A 16457-nucleotide genomic window follows, 5' to 3' on the forward strand; every position below is an offset into this window, starting at 1 on the left:
ACACACACACAGAGAGAGAGACAGAGAGAGAGACAGAGAGAGACAGAGAGAGAGAGAGACAGAGAGAGAGAGAGAGAGAGAGAGAGAGAGGGGGGGAAAGAGAGAGAAAACAAACATATGGCTTGTTTATTTGAACACTGTACTTTTGATAGCTTTCACTTTGAACTCTGAACACTATGCTATGTGGAAAATTTGCACAAGCTGACCACAAAAATCCTTCACCTTGTGTGATATTACTTTGATTTTTTTTCCCTAAAAAGCAAAGAGTTGCATTGTGTGTAGTCCTGAGAGACCAGACCCAGAGCAAGTCATGTTTGATTCATAAAATCCTGGGCTTGAATAATCATGAAGGGCAAGAGGAGCCTGGCCTGAGTTATACAATTTATAATGCACAAACCTCACTGCCTTTCCTTTTTTTGCAGTGGGCTAAGAGCTTAGATTAGAGGAAGTGGGTCAAAGAAGGTATGAAGTGGAGTGACTTGCAGTCCTCTGCCCTGAATGTGGGTAGCCATTAATATACAACTCACTGTTCACAGGGAGAGAAAAACCACATGGGAGTAATACGTAAAGGAAACAATATCATCTACATGGGGGACTTCAAATCCAATACATTGAGGGTACTCTTTATTTTGTAATATTTGCTTTTATTTTATGTGTATTAGTTTGCCTCAGATGTCTATGCTCCAGGAACATAGACACCTTTAGGGGCTAGAGTTGTAACTGGAATTACAGATGGTTGTGTGCTGTCAAGTGTTTGCTGAGAATTATTCCTTGGTCCTTTGGAAGAGAAACCATTGCTATTAATGGCTGAGCCATTTCTCTATTTCTCATAGAAGGAATTCTTTTATTTGCTTTTTTTTTTTCTGGCTAATTGAGCTGCTTACGTGGACTATGTAAGCCCCAAGTTGTACACTGACATAAACAACAACACTTGCTTCATTCTCCAGTCACATACTGCGTATCTTATATTGTTGTTTAATGTTTTTGAAGTACTCTGCCCCCACCAAGGCTAATAATACACACATGCATGCTCAGGAGCTAGAGTCCTTATTCGGTCTAGAATTTTACCTCTTCTTCCTTTTTTTTTTTTTTTTTTGGCTTCTTTGTAATTTCAGAGTGGATTCTTCACTTTAGCTCTTGTGTGTGGGTGTCATCTATAATTGTGGCTAATTTAATAGATTGGCACAATTCTGATACCAGCTAGAAGTGGAATAAGACACAGGTTGACTGCTGAAACAATGCTATATTTTCTGAACGGTTTATACCCATTTACATTATATAGAAAGCCATTAAGAACATATCTTAATGGTCTAGGCAGTATGCCCCAGTACAGGGGAACACCAGGACCAAAAAAAAAAAAAATGGGAATGGGTGGGTAGGGAAGTGGGGGGGGAGGGTATGGGGGACTTTTGGGATAGCATTGGAAAAGTAATTGAGGAAAATACGTAATAAAAAATATTAAAAATTAAAAAAACAAAGATAGAAAAAATAAAAGAAAAAAACCCTTTCTCAACCAGTAAGAACTTTGAAAAGTTACAAGAATATCAAGAATAATCAAGAATATACTTGCAAATTCAGAGTGGAAACCACATAGTGTCAAAACACAGTAAAATTTCTTTTACTTGATTAATGTGGACATTAAAGCATAATATACTATTTATTAATATTTACAGGAAATGGTAAAGCAAGCCAAGTAAATAATATCAAATAAATTGTTAGCAACAAAAAAATAAATAAATAAAGTAGAAGCATGGACTTGATGTTTTAATCAACAGCAGAATATTTCTCAATGTTATGGAGTTTGGGAGTCTGACACAAGTTTTTTTAATCATATTTTGTCTGTGGTGAGGGTCTGTCTTCATCATCCTCTGCGCATCCATGAGCTCATCTGCATGGGAGCACAGGGGTAGGAAATGTACCCTCATTGAATATTTTATTAAGACACTAATTAACTTACAAAAGGTTGACCATTTGTGTGTGTGTGTGTGTGTGTGTGTTTGTTGTAGACAGAATTAGAATTTCAAAATATATTGAATACAGGCAGAATTCAAGTACTTAACCTATAACAGGATACAACTATCATATCTTAATTTTACTTCTTCAGTTGTCATTCATACATTTTACTTACAAGATAACTTTACATGCAAAAGAACATACATGCATGTTATTTATTAAAACATAAAGCATTAGGTTTCATTACAGCATTTTTAAACAACTGCTTTTTGTTGTTTCTCTCTACCCTTTCCTCAATGTTGCTTTCCATGACCCTGCACTCTGATAGCCCTAAGACCCTTGTTTCTGCTTTTAAGTTGTAGGAATGTTTTGTCTCTTACCCTTACTCACTGTGGCTCATTCACCCCTCATGCTCTTTTATCGGATTTTATAACCTACACCCAGTCTCAGAATTATTTCTATGTGCACAAAGAGTAAATGCTAAGATCTGAGAGTGAGATTAAACATAATAACTTTTGTTTTTTTAGATTAATCATCTCATATTCTTTGAATATCCATCTATTTTCTAAAAGGTTTCAGTTTTCCTTTCAGTTGAGAATAATTCCTGTGTGTGTGTGTGTGTGTGTGTGTGTGTGTGTGTGTGTGTGTGTGACAGTTACTTCTTATCAGTTCATCTGTTGATGGACATCTGAGATCATTTTCTTTATTTGCTACTGTGAACAGAGCAGTAATAAACATAATACATTATTTTCTCTAGTACCATATAGAGTTCTCAGTGTGCCCAGGAGTGTTATAGCTTGGTCTCATTATAGTTATACTTTCATAATTTGACTTCCTTGTGGTTTTAATATTTTCTGGTTCTATAAAGTCTGTGCCGTTTCACACCTACCAGCACACAGTCCATTTCCTCATTCTTCACCTCCTCACCAGCCTTACTTGTCCTTTGTGCTCTTGACCTTAATCATCCTGACATGGGCTGAGGTAGAATTGCAGACTTATAATGATTTTAATGCACGATTTCCTGATGTCTAAGAATGTTCAACACATTTTAAAAGTACTTACTTCTCAATTATGTTTCTTCTTTGGAAAACTGTTGGTTCAGCTCATTAGCCCATTAGTAATTAACAGATACTGTGTATGTGTGTGTGTTTAGTTTTGCAGTCCTTTCTGTATCCTAGTACACTGTCTGAGGTATAGTTGGCAAAGATGTTCTTCCATTCTGTCTATTAGCTATGCTGTAGTTTCCTTTGCCATATAGAGGCCAATTTCACATATTTCAACAGGCTAATTCCTGTGCTACTTGAGTTCTGTTTAGAGAGTTCTTCCCTATGTACATAATTTGAAGTCTATTCTCTGTTTTCATTTAGTAGTCACAATGTTTCGTGGTTTAAATTAAGGTCTTTATCCACTTCATGTGCAGCGTGGGAAGTCTGAATCTAATTCCATCTTCTGCATTTGAGTACTCAGTTTTGCCTTCTCCAATTACTGAGCAGGCTACTTTTTTCTCTTATTTTGAAGCTTTTCTGAAAATGTATGAATCCTCCTACATTTGCAACTGTATTTAATAACTGTCAGTGTGTGGTATAATTTTACATCAGGTATTATGATGCCTCCAGTGGCGCTGTTTCTGCTTATGATTGCTTTGGCCACATGGGCTATTTTCTATTTTCATATAATGTTTTTGTGTTTTTCTAGTTTGGTGAAGAATGCCATTGTAATGCTGATGGAGGTTTAGATTGAATCTCTATGATAACTTTAGTTATATAGCCATTCTTACCATACTAATTCCTGGATGGAATACTAATACTTCCATCCAGGAGCATGGGAGGTCTCTTAATCTATTTCATCCTTCTTTATATCTTTTTTGACTTTTGAAATTTTTGGTTGTAGATGTCTTTTACTTTCTGGGTGAGGTTTATTGCTATGAATTTTGTTTCTCAGGGAGCTATTGTGAATGGGATTTTTTCCCTAATTTATTTCTCATCAAATTTGTTACTGATGTATATGAAAGCTACTAATGTTTTGTTTGCTGATTTGTTTTATCCTCTGATTCTACTGAAAGCATGTATTAAGTCTTAGAGTTTTCTGATGGAGACTACTGCAGTGTACCTTAATATAGCCTCATGTGATCTATCAGCTGAAAATTTTACTTCTTTTCCTCTTATATTTTGTCTTATGCATTCCTCTCATTTGATTCCTTCTGATAAAACTTAAAGCATTATGATGAATGAGCAGCAATAGTCACCATCCTTGTTTCAGTCCAGATTTTAGAGACGATGTTCTTGCTCTTTCCCTGTTTAGTGTAGTGGTCATCTATGGGTTTGTTATGGAGGGAGGACTTACTGCTCTGAGCATCTATGAGTTTGTTATAGAGGGAGGACTTACTGCTCTGAGCATCTGTGAGTTTGTTATGGAGGGAGGACTTACTGCTCTGAGCATCTATGAGTTTGTTATGGAGGAAGGACTTACTGCTCTGAGGGATGCTCCCCTCATTTTCAGATTTTCTGGGACTCGTATGATGAAGCCATGTTTAACTTTGTCAAAAGCTTTTTCACATTCTATGGAAATGATCATGATATTTCTGTCCTTAAGTTTATTTATATGTGATAAATTGCATTTGCTGATCGGCATATACTAAACCAACATTACATCTCTGGACTGAAACCCACTTGGTCATGATGTTAAATTATTAAGTTGCCCAGTGTTCCTGAGTAAAAAATATGATTACAAGTGTTTGAAGCCTGAAAATGAATGCTAATTCTTTTCACCAAGGATTTCTCTTTGAAGAAATTCACTCTGAAGGAATAACCGTGGCTAAGCTCAAGCTAAGCAAAAATCTTCATAATGTGTTCTTGAATTTGGTTTGTAGATTTTTTCATTAATTTATTTCTTTATTCACTTTGCATCCTGATTGCAACCCCCTCCTTATTCTCCTCCCAGGCCCACCCTCAGGAACTTCTCCCCTATTACTATCTCCCCTTCTCCTGAGGGAAGGGGAAGCCCCCACCCCCTTCGGTACCTGCCTGCCATGGGACACCAAGTCCCCAGCAGTACTAAGCACATGCTCTCCCCACTGAGGCCTGACCAGTCAGTTCAGCAAGGAGAAGGTAATCCAAAGACAGGCAACATAACTATAGACAGCCCCAACTCCAATTGTTAGGGGACCCACATGAAGACCAAGATGCACATCTGCTGCAAATGTATAGAAGGCCTAGGTTCAACCCCTGCATGCTCTTTTGTTGGTGGTTCAGTGTCTGGGAACCCCTGTTGGCCCAGTTAGTTGACTCTATTGGTTTCTTGTGGTGCTCTTGTCTCACTCTTGTACATGACTTCGCAAACTTGGCCCGATGTTTGGCTGTGGGTCTCAACTGTTGCTGGATGAAGCCTCTAAGAAGACAGTTATGCTAGGTTCCTGTCTGACAGCATAGCAAAGTATAATTAATAGTGTTAGCAGTTGGGTCTTAAGTTGGGCCAGTCATTGCTTGGCCTTTCCCTCAATCTATGCTACATATTTATCCCTGTACATCCTGAAAGGATGAAAAGTTTTGGGTCTAAGATTTTGTGGGTGTGTTGATGTCCTCCTTCTTCCACTAGAAATCTCTCTGGCTACAGGAGATGACCACTCCAGTCTCCATATCTGATACTGTTAGGAGTTTCAGGAAGGTTCACCCCATAGACTTCTGGGAGCCTCCACTTAGGTTTCCCAGGATGCAAACCGCCCACGCACCGATTTCCAATCTCTCTTTTTGTCCTCTTCTGCCCTCCCTCTTCAGAACCAGTTCCCTCCCCTTTCACATTCTAACCCTCTTTCTCACCCAGTTCCCTTTCTCCATTCACCTCCTAATGTCTATTTTCTTTCCTCTTCTGAGTGAGATTCAAACACCCTCTTTGTTTCTTAGCTCCTGTGGGTTTGTTGATTGTAGCATAGTTAACCTGCGGTTGATGGCTAATGTCCACATATAAGTGAATACATATTATGTGTGTTTTTCTGGGTCTGGGTTACCTACTCAGGATATTTTCTAGTTCTGTCCATTTTCTTGCAAATTTCGTGATGTCTTTGTTTTTAATGGACCACATTTTCTTTATCCATTCCTCAGTTGAGGGACATCTAGTTTGTTTCCAGGTTCTGGCTATTATGAATAAAGCTGATATAAACATAGTTGAACAAGTGTACTTGTGGTATAGTAGTATATGGGGTTTGTGTCCCAAGAGTGGTATAACTGGGTCCCAATTTTCTGTAACACCCCCAAATTAATCCCCAAAGTAGTTGTTCTAGATTGTACTCCCATCAGCAATGGAGGTGTGTTCCCCTTGCTCCACATCCTTGTTAGCATATTCTGCACTTGAGTGTTTGATCTTAACCAATCTCATGGGTTCTCAGAGCCATTTTGATTAGCATTTCCCTGATGACTAAGGATGTTGAACATTTTTAAAGAGTTTCTTGGCCATTAGATTTTCCTCTGTAGAAAATTCTCTTTGCAGGACCCCATTTTTAATTGGGTTATAGTTTGTAGTGTCTAATTTATTGAGTTATTTATATATTTTGGATATTAGTCCTCTGTCCAATGTGGGGTTGGTGAAGATCTTTTCTCATTCTGTATGCTATCATTCTGTTCAATTCATGATGTCCTTTGCCTTACTGAAGATCTTCAGTTTCATGCACTTCCATTTATTAATTTATCATTTAATTGCCTGAGCTGTTGGTGTTCTTTTCAGGAAGTTGTCTCCTGTGTTAATGTGTTAAAGGCAGTTCCTTACTTTCCCTTCTATTAGATTGAGTGTATCCAAATTTGTATTGAGGTCTTTGATCCAGTTAGACTTGAGTTTTGTGCAGGATTGAAAAATGTGTCTATTTGCATGCTTTGATGTGCACATATGCAGATCAGCACTATTTGTTGAAGATACTTAGATACTTCTTTTATTATCGTTTCTCAAAAATCCAATGTCCATAGGTTTGTGGATTTATCCCTGGGTCCTCAACCCATTGATGAATTCCATTGATGAATCTGTCTGTTTTTATGCCAATACTGTGCAGTTTTTTATTATTATTCCTCTGTTGTACAGCTTGAAATAGTGGATGGTGATGCCTCCAGAAGTTGTTTTATTGTATAGAATTGATTTAGCTATCCTGGCTTTTTTCTTTTTCTATATGAAGTTGAGAATTGCTCTTTGAAGGTCTATAAAGGATTGCATTTGACTTTTGATGAAAATTGCATTGAATCTGTAGATTGCTTTTGGTGAGGTTGGCCAATATTGCTGTTAATCCTACTGATCCATGAACATGGAAAGTCTTTTCATAATCTGATATCTTCCTTAATTTCTTTCTTCAGAGAAATTGTCATACAGGTCTGTCAATTTCATGGTTAGAGTTACTCCAAGATATTTTATATCAGTTTTAAAGGGTGTTGTTTCCTTTATTTCTTTCTTGATCCATATATCATTTATATAAAGAAGGGCTACTGATTATTTGAATTGATTTTGTATCCAAAACTTTGCTGAAGGTGTTTATCAGATATAAAAGTTCTCTGGTAGAATTTTTGGGGTCACATATGTATTTTCATATCATCTGTAAATAGCAATACTTTGAACACTTCCTTTACAATTCACATACTCTTGATCTCATTTAGTTGTCTCGTTGCTCTAGCCAAAAGTTGAAGTACTATGTTGAATAGTTAAGAAAAGAGTGGGCAGCCTTGCTTTGTACCTGATTTTAATGGAATTACTTTAACTTTCTCCCCATTTAACTTGATGTTGGCTATTGGCTTGTAATATGTTGCCTTTATTATGATTAGGTAAGAACCTTGTATCCATGATATCTCTAAGACCTTTAACATGAGTGTTGTTTGATTTAACATGACCAGCTTTTTCAGCACCTAATATGATAACCTTCTTTTTTTCCCTTTCAGTTTGTATACATGATGGCTGAGAATGATGGATTTTTGTGTACTGCACTATCCCTGCATGCCTGGGTTGAAGCCTACTTGGTCCTGGTCAATGATATTTTTGGTGTGTTCCTGGATTCCGTTTGTACATATTTTATTGTGTATTTTTGCATTCATGACGAAAATTTGGTCTGAAATTCTCTTTCTTTGTTGAGTCTTTGAGTGGTTTATGTATTAGGATGACTGTGGCTTCATAGAATGAGCTTAGCGATGTTCCTTCTCTTTCTACTTTGTGGAATAGTTTGAGGAGTATTGGTATTAGCTCTTTGAAAGTCTGGAGGAATTCTGTTTTTTTTTTTTTTTTTCTTGTTAGAATACTTTTAGTGACAACTTCTCTTTCCTTAGTGGTTATAGGATTATTTAAATTGTTTACTTGCACTTCCTTTAATTTTTGTAACTGGTATTTGTCAAGAAAATCATCCATTTTATTTAGATTTTCCAATTTTGTAGAAAATGGGCTTTTGAAGTAAGTCCCAATGATTGCTTGTAGTTCTTCAGTGCCTGTTGTCCCCTTTTCATTTATGATTTTATTGATTTGGATAGCGTCTCTCTGTCTTTTAGCTTTTGGATTTTTTTGTTTGGCTGGTTAGTTTTTGGCTATGGGTTTGTGTATATTGCTGATTTTCTCAAAGTATCAGCTCTTGTTTCATTGGTTCTTTGTACTGTTTTTTTTCTATTTATTAATTTTGGCACTGCGTTTCATTATTTCTTGTCATCTACTTGTCTTTGCCATCTTTGTTTCTTTTTATTTTCCAGTTTTCAAGTTCTTATGTTGCTAGTATGAGATTTCATTTACATTTTTATGAAGGCTCTTAGTGCTATGAACTTGCCTCTTATCCTGATTTCATTATCTCCCATAATTTTGTTGTGTTGTGCCTTTGTTTTCATTGAATTTTTTAATGTCTTTAATTTCTTTCCTCATGTCTTCACTGATTCAATGGTCATTGAGTAGAGATTTGTTCAGTTTCAATGAGTTTGTAGGCTTTTTAATTGTTGAATTCCAGTTTAATCTATGGTGGTCTGATAAGATATAAGGGGTTATTTCAATTTTGTTGTATATATTGACACCGCTGGGGTTCAGCAGAATTGCATGTGCTCCCCTGACCTCTATTGTATGACCAAGGCTTTTCCTGCCATCCTGAGGAGCTTTGCAGGACCCCAGGAGTGTCCAGCTTTCACAAGGAGATGTGCAGCACCCAGAAAACATGCATCTTAGTCCCTACCCCCAGCAATCCCCTGCCAGTCAGGTCCACCTTGGGCAAAGCCAGGAGTATTAAGTTGCCAATGCTCCCCTGACATCTATAGTCTGACCTACAAGTCACCCTGCCATATTGAGGAACTTTATTGGGCCCCAGAAACATCCAACTGATACCCCTCCCCAGCTAACCACCTACCTGCAGGGTCCAACTGGGGCACAACCAGCAAAGGTGAACAGCATTCTGTTCCTTGAGATCTATTGTCAGGCTCTGCCTGCCTCCCTTACAAGTCCTGCTGGTATGAAGAATATCCAGCCAATACTAGGAACAACCACACAGATAAAGAGCAGCACGGGAACAAAATCAACAAGAGTCAGGGCAATATGAAGGTACAGAACGATGTATTCATTTCTTCAAGCATGTCTCCTAGTCTGAGATCCTCTCTTCCATCTCTTGTATTTGCATCTGTGTTTAGTAGGGAAATTAGTCTTGTTTTCTTTTTACATGTATCTTAACCTTAATATTCATGAAAAAGTATAATGTACTTCTTTGAAATATTGCAGTAAACTAGTTCCTACAAAATGAAATTCTCATAGACTATAAATTTGGGAAATTGTATTTTATTTCTTATGTGAAAAATTATAGAAGGATATAATAAGTAATAAGAACACCAATCTGCCCCGTTTGTACCTATTGGCACTAAATGCATGTGTGGATGCATGGACATGTGTATAATTTTCCTAAAAATAATTCAAAGATCATTTTTTGAAAATATACTGATTTTGATGAAAGTAAGGAGTTTGGATCATACATGTCTCTGCACTTAGAGACAGTGGTTGAACTTGTGTACAGTTGTGACTGATTTTCATCCATCTCTGTGCTTTACACATTCTCCTTCACTAATTTATCCACTCTTTAGTTAGTGTCAGCTACCAGAGATAATGAATTTTCAAGAGATTTTCATTGTTTTGAATGAAATAAAATGAATTTTAGCTAACATAATTCATGAGAAAGCTCTTGCATTCATCATTTCTCCAGCCATCATGGAATAATCCCATTTCATTTAGTCAGTTAAGAAATATTTGTTGATTGCTATTTAAATAGCAAGGCTATGTAAAATATTTAAGAAGATACATGAGAAAGAAAAAATATCTGAACAATTTATGTGCAAATATTATTATTGATTATTGTTTTATACATATATATAATATATATATATATATTTGTCTGTCTTTCACACAACCAACAATATATGAATTAAACATTTTCCTCTTTTTCTGATTTGTTTTTATTTGATATCGTTTTATTTTACTGTAGGAGGAACTTAGCCAAGCAAGCCCAGCTACAAGTATGTGCCACTGATATTTCTTCCTGAAGCCAACCTAAAATCTGCAGAGGGGGTGGGTATAAAGGTTTGCCCAGTTCCTGCAATAAACCAGTCTTCTTTTGCCATTTGCCTGACTTCTGGATCTGCGCCCTTAACTCTGTGCCTTCTTACCCCTGCCCTTTGGTCAGGGTTGCAAGCAACATTATGTCCTTAGTTTGTATCCTAAAGTAAGAGATAGAAAGAGTGTAGAGAGAGTGTGGATTTGGGTGGCTGAGGAAATGAGGAATAGGGGAAAAATCTTTTTAGGACAGGAGAACAAACCATAATCAGAATACATTGCATTTGAAAATGTATTTTAATTAAAAAGGAAAGACAAATGTTTTAATTTTTCCTATGCAAAGCTAGATTAAAAAATATATATGGAGAATTTACTAATAGAAGAAGACCAGTAGAAATGGGAAAGATACAGAAAAGAATGTGAGTGGGCGTATATGAGCATGATATATTAAACAAGAAAATTATAGCAATTATTTATTTTGTGAAATAGTGCGTGTTTATAGTTATTAAATACTGTTTATGCAATTGCAATATTATCTTCTTTGGCAACTGATTTTTTTCTCCACTTTAAAATGTCTACAAAAACGTATGTCACTTTTAAGGGAGCCTTTGAATAGCATCGAGGAAAAATAAGTGCTAAATGCAGTGTGTTGTGGAAATTCATCTGTGATAAGCTCCTCGAGACTTAAAATGTTTCACACCAGGAAGACACATAAATTTCTCCCTGAACACACTAGCATGGTGCAAAACATATGTTTGGTGTTGGCTAGACTTCATTTTGAAAGATTTGTCATTTTTTTTCAACTTTCAACCAATTGTATCTCTAATGTAACTAGTGATTTCTATATGCTTTTACAGCACATTGATTTTTATAAATATTCATAATTTAATTTGAAGATATAGTATTTCAGAGGCATACTAGCTGAAAAATACTATAATCAGAGATCAATGTGTTCAATGACATTATGCATAAAAATTAGTAAGAGGAGAATTTCGCTCACTGAACACTCATAATGTAATGCATTTTTCATAATTGTGGAAAACATTGTTTCAGTAGATTGCTCAGTGGGTGGATGGAGAAGGCATAAGAAAGCTTACCTTACTGTGTTTTGAAAGCTCAGCTTAAGCCAAACAGATGATGGGGAAAGAACAACTAACGTTGGAGGGAAAAAAGAAACTCTTTTAGAATCACTTCATGTTCTTAGAGTGCATAGATACCACTAACCTCTAGAAGCCTAGACACTTACTGGCTTATTTTATGTATGTCTAATGTTTACCACTTATTAGAGCATATGCTGGTTGTTTTGCTACAATGAAGACTTTTCTTTCAATATATGTTTGTTTAAATTACATGTCATAATCTGAAGGAAGCAAGAATGTGAAAAATCAATGAAGATGCCATTATAGGAAAAAGTAGAGCTTGCCAGAGTATTTGAGTTATCAGTCACTAAAAACTTGAAGATCTTCATCAGACTCTTAACATTCACAACCTTGTTTTACAAAATCATAATATGTGGTTAATTCCACACCTTATTGTCTGTTACCAAGGATACTTTATTTTTGTGCTAAACTAGGGCATTTATGGTAGTGGCAGGCTGCTGCCCACCTCCAGGTAATTAGTTCTAGCTTCGTATTCAATACTCTTTTCTAAGATAGATGTTTTCTGATTAATTTTCAAACAAGATAATTGCAGTATGAATAGCCTATGCTCATTTTCAAAACTCAGGCTGTGTTTCTGTTCTCCACGTTTTTTTTAATCTTCTTTTTTACAGCCTTTCTACTATTTGATGCAAATGTTACTGTCTGGACCCCACAATGTCCAGGTTCTTGGCTTTTTTTTTCTCAAGAACATGAAGCATTGCACACAAAGAGTAAAGAATTTTATCCAAGAGTAATGTGAAAATACAAGGGGGTAGTATATACCAGGGCCAAGGCACACAGAATCATTGAGTTCAGTCCTCTTTTATAGGGTATAGAAGGAGGAATTGGTTGCTAAGGGTATGGTATGAGTAGTTTTCTGCTTTGTAGACAGTCTTACATTATGTAAGTTTTCTTCACAGCACAGATCCTTTTGGTATAAAATGATACAAAGGTTTTTTTGTTTTTTGTTTTTTTTCCTCTAAAAGTTCATTTTAAGGACACAGTTTGATTTTGTATGCATGAATCCCAAACAAGTTTACACTTTTTTAGTACAATGCCTGTATTTTCTGAATAGGTCCTAGAGTGTATTTGGCAAACAAAGGGTGTTATAAAAAGTTCATGGACAACCACAGGTGGAAGTGACTGGTGGCTTTCTTTGAAGTGACTGTGGGAAGCTCAGTGCAGGCTATAATGCCAAAGGTTGATAAGGACTTTATTGTAAAAGGTGTGTGTGTATATGTATGTGTGTGTTTGTGTGTGTGTGTGTGTGTGTGTGTGTGTGTGTGTGTGTGTGTGTGTGTGTGTACAAAACAAGCAAGGTCCTGAGTTACCAAGCTGTATACTTTCCTGCCTCCCACACAACTATAATTAGTCTAGTGCTTTTGTGCATCATGTGTCAGCCTAGATTTAGGTATTTTAGGCAAGTTGACTGTCTCTTTACAGTTCAAAATAAGTTATACAAAATATAGAAATAAATGAATGTGTCTGTCATATGATAAACCTATTTTCAAATAAATACAATTTTCATTTTAAGTTAAAATGTAATTACATCATGTATCCTCTTCCCTTTCTTCTTTCCAACATCTTTGTACCCCTTCCTTTACTCCCTTTAAATTCATGGTCTCTTTTTTTATTTTTATCATTATATTTATTTAAATGAATAACTAGCTAAATATACAACTGTTGTGTCTGCTTAATGTTGCTTGCATGATTCTAAGTGGTGACCACTTTGAATTATGTAACAAGTTAAGAGGCTCATTCATCCAGAATACTATTTGTTCTCCTCTCAGATAGAAGTCCTTAGTTGCCTGTAGTTCTTTGTATAGAGATGTGGCTACATGAGATTGCTCCCTTCTACATCACTATGTCTACTGGTGTTTCTGTTGTTCAGAACCTGTTTGGGCAGCCATATTGTTGAACAATCATGAATATAGCTTTCCTGTCATTTTCTAGGAGACAAGATCTCACAGTAGACTTTCTGGTCTTCTGGGACTTTCTGGTCCCATTTCCCCAGTATTCATTAAACATAAGGCACAGGTACAGGAGTGCAGATGTTTCCATGGGGACTGAACACCCTCCAATCATTTGTTCTCTGCATTTTAACCAGTTATTGTTTTCTGTAATGTTCCTTATTTACTTGAAAGAGAAGCCTCTCACATGAGGCATGGGAGCTACAGTTATCTATGGATATAAAAAGTATTTAGATTGCAGTTAGGAATTATGATAGTTTATCAAGTGTCATTAGAATGTTTTCTAGAATCTATAACTTCACTAGCTTCAATTATTTGGGTAGGTTTCTAATGTCAAGCATGATTTTCCTCCTGTTGTGTGGACTTTAAGTCAAAGGTTAGCATGAAGAAAGAGAGCCACTATTATATATTTGGGCAATCTTGTCATACTGGCCATTTTTGTGGTTTAGAGGCTGAGTGCCAGCCCCTCCCTTGGCAGATTGCATAGCAACTCTCCATGAAAATTTGTCACCAGGGAAGCTTTCAGGTCAGATACAGTTTGAACCCTCCACATCTTATGTTGGAAGCTCTTTGTTTCTTCAGCAATATGGACTTACCTTTGACCTCTTGGAAGTAACCAAGGGCAACAATATTTATTTATTTATTTATTTATTTATATTTATTTATTTAGCCTATAATATTTTGAAAGTCTTTTAGATTTCTCTAATGGAATACTCACCGATGATAGTCCCAGGCCTAATAATTTGATAAAATGTTTTTGCACATCTAAGAAAACAATCAATCAAGTACAGGGAGAACCCATTTAGTAGGATAAAATATTTTCTACATATATACTTGATACAAAGTTAATATCTGGAATATGTAAAGGAAAATAAATGACCATATTAAAAAGTGGGTTCTGGATATGAACAAAGGGTTCTCAAACAAAGGAATAAAAATGCATAAGAATTGTAACAAAAATGTTCATCATCATCAATATTCCCTGCTTGCTGAGCCCTCTTGGCCAAGCCAAGCTGCCCTGAGCAGCCTTCTATCTCAGGAACCTCCATCCTTCTGCCACCTCTACTCTCTCTTTTATCACACCTCAGATTCCTGAACCATACCAGTAAGCTTCCTTTCCCTCATCCATCTTCCCTGCTTTCTGAGGCCTCTGGGCCAGGCCAAGTTGACCTGAGCAACATGCTGTCTCAGCCAAACCTCCATTCTTCAGCAACTTCTCCATCACCTTCATCAGAACTGAGGCTCCCAAACTAGGCAGAACTACAGATATGGAACTGTACAGCCAAAGGATACACATCAGAGGCCTTCCAGACCAGGACCATCAAGATTCACTCCCATCCCAATACCCACTACAACAAGAACATCCAGGGACCAAAATCATTGAGATGGCTAAAGGCCCTCTAAAGACCCAATGAACCCAATCAACAAGAACAAGGGCAATATGACTCCTCCAAAGCATAGCTGCATCACTACAGAAAGCCCAATAAAACCAAAACAAACAACCCAAAATGACTTTAAATCCAATCTTGTACAGATGATAGAGGGCTTTAAAGAAGAAAAGAATAAATCTCTTTTAAAAATACAGGAAAATATAATCACACCGATAGAAGTCTTTAGAAAGGAAACAAATAAATCCCTTAAAGACACACAGGGAAATACAATTAAATAGGTAGAGGAAATAAATAAACTGTGCAAGACCTGAAGTGGAAATTGAAGCAATAAGAAAACAAAACTGGAATTATTATTGGAAACCTAGGAAAGAGAACGGGAACAAAAGTTGCAAGAATTACCAATAGAATATAGGAGGTAGAAGAAAGAATCTCAGGTATAGAAAATACAATAGAAGAAATTGATACATCAGTCGAAGAAAATGCTAAATCTGGAAATTCCAGACATAAAATATCCAGGAATTCTAGGATAACATGAAAAGACCTAAACTAAGAATCATAGAAATAGGAGAGGATAAGAAGTTCAACAATATCATAGTCGATAGCGTTCCAAAACTAAAGAAAGAGATGCCTATAAACATATAAAAAGCTTGTAGAAGACCAATTAGACTAGACCAGAAAAGCAAAACCTCTTGCCACATAACAATCAAGGCACAGAACCTGCAGAACAAAGAAAGAATATTAAAAGCAGCAAGGGGAAAAGGTCAGGTACATACAAAGGCAGACCTAACACAATTACACCTAACTTCTCAACAGAGACTCTAAAAGATAAAACGTTCTGGAAAGATATTTTGGAACCTCAAAAAAAAAAAAAAAAAAAAAAAAAAAAAAAAAAAAAAACAACAACAACAAAAAAAAAAAAAAAAAAAAAAAAACCAACCACCCCACAGGTATCAACCTAGACTACTATATTCAACAAAACTCTTAATCATGATCGAGAAAACACCACATTTCAAGACAAATTCAAATTTGAACAGTATCTATCCACAAATTCAGCCATACAGAAAATACTAGAAGGAAAACTCAAACTGTGAATCATAACTACATCTAAGAAAACATAGGAAATAAGTAATTCCATACCAGCAAAAACTAGGAAAACACACACACACACACACACACACACACACACACACACACACACACACACACACACACGAATACCATATACATAAAAATAATGGGAAATAAAAATCACTAGTCGTGAGTATCTCTCAACATTAATGGACTCAATTCCCAAAGAAAAGATGCAAGCTAACAGAATGATTGCAAACACAGGATTCATCATTCTGATGTATATAAGGAACACACCTCAGCATAAGGATAGACGACATTACCTCAGAGTAAAGGGCTTGATAAAATCTTCTAAGCAAATGGACCCAAGGAGCAAGCTGAAGTAGCCATTCTAATATCAAGTAAAATAGACT

At 36.2% G+C, this 16457-nt stretch overlaps 1 long non-coding RNA gene across 1 annotated transcript in view; it reads left to right on the forward strand.

The window, feature by feature from the left end:
• Positions 1 to 16457, forward strand: part of Gm13794 — a 175362-nt gene that overhangs the window by 103231 nt on the left and 55674 nt on the right. Inside the window, exon 5 of the long non-coding RNA XR_374816.1 lies at positions 10409 to 10491. This is a non-coding gene — a long non-coding RNA (predicted gene 13794). The remainder of the gene's footprint in view (positions 1 to 10408; positions 10492 to 16457) is intronic.

This window comes from Mus musculus, chromosome 2, assembly GCF_000001635.26.
Source record: "Mus musculus strain C57BL/6J chromosome 2, GRCm38.p6 C57BL/6J".
Classification (NCBI taxonomy): domain Eukaryota; kingdom Metazoa; phylum Chordata; class Mammalia; order Rodentia; family Muridae; genus Mus; species Mus musculus.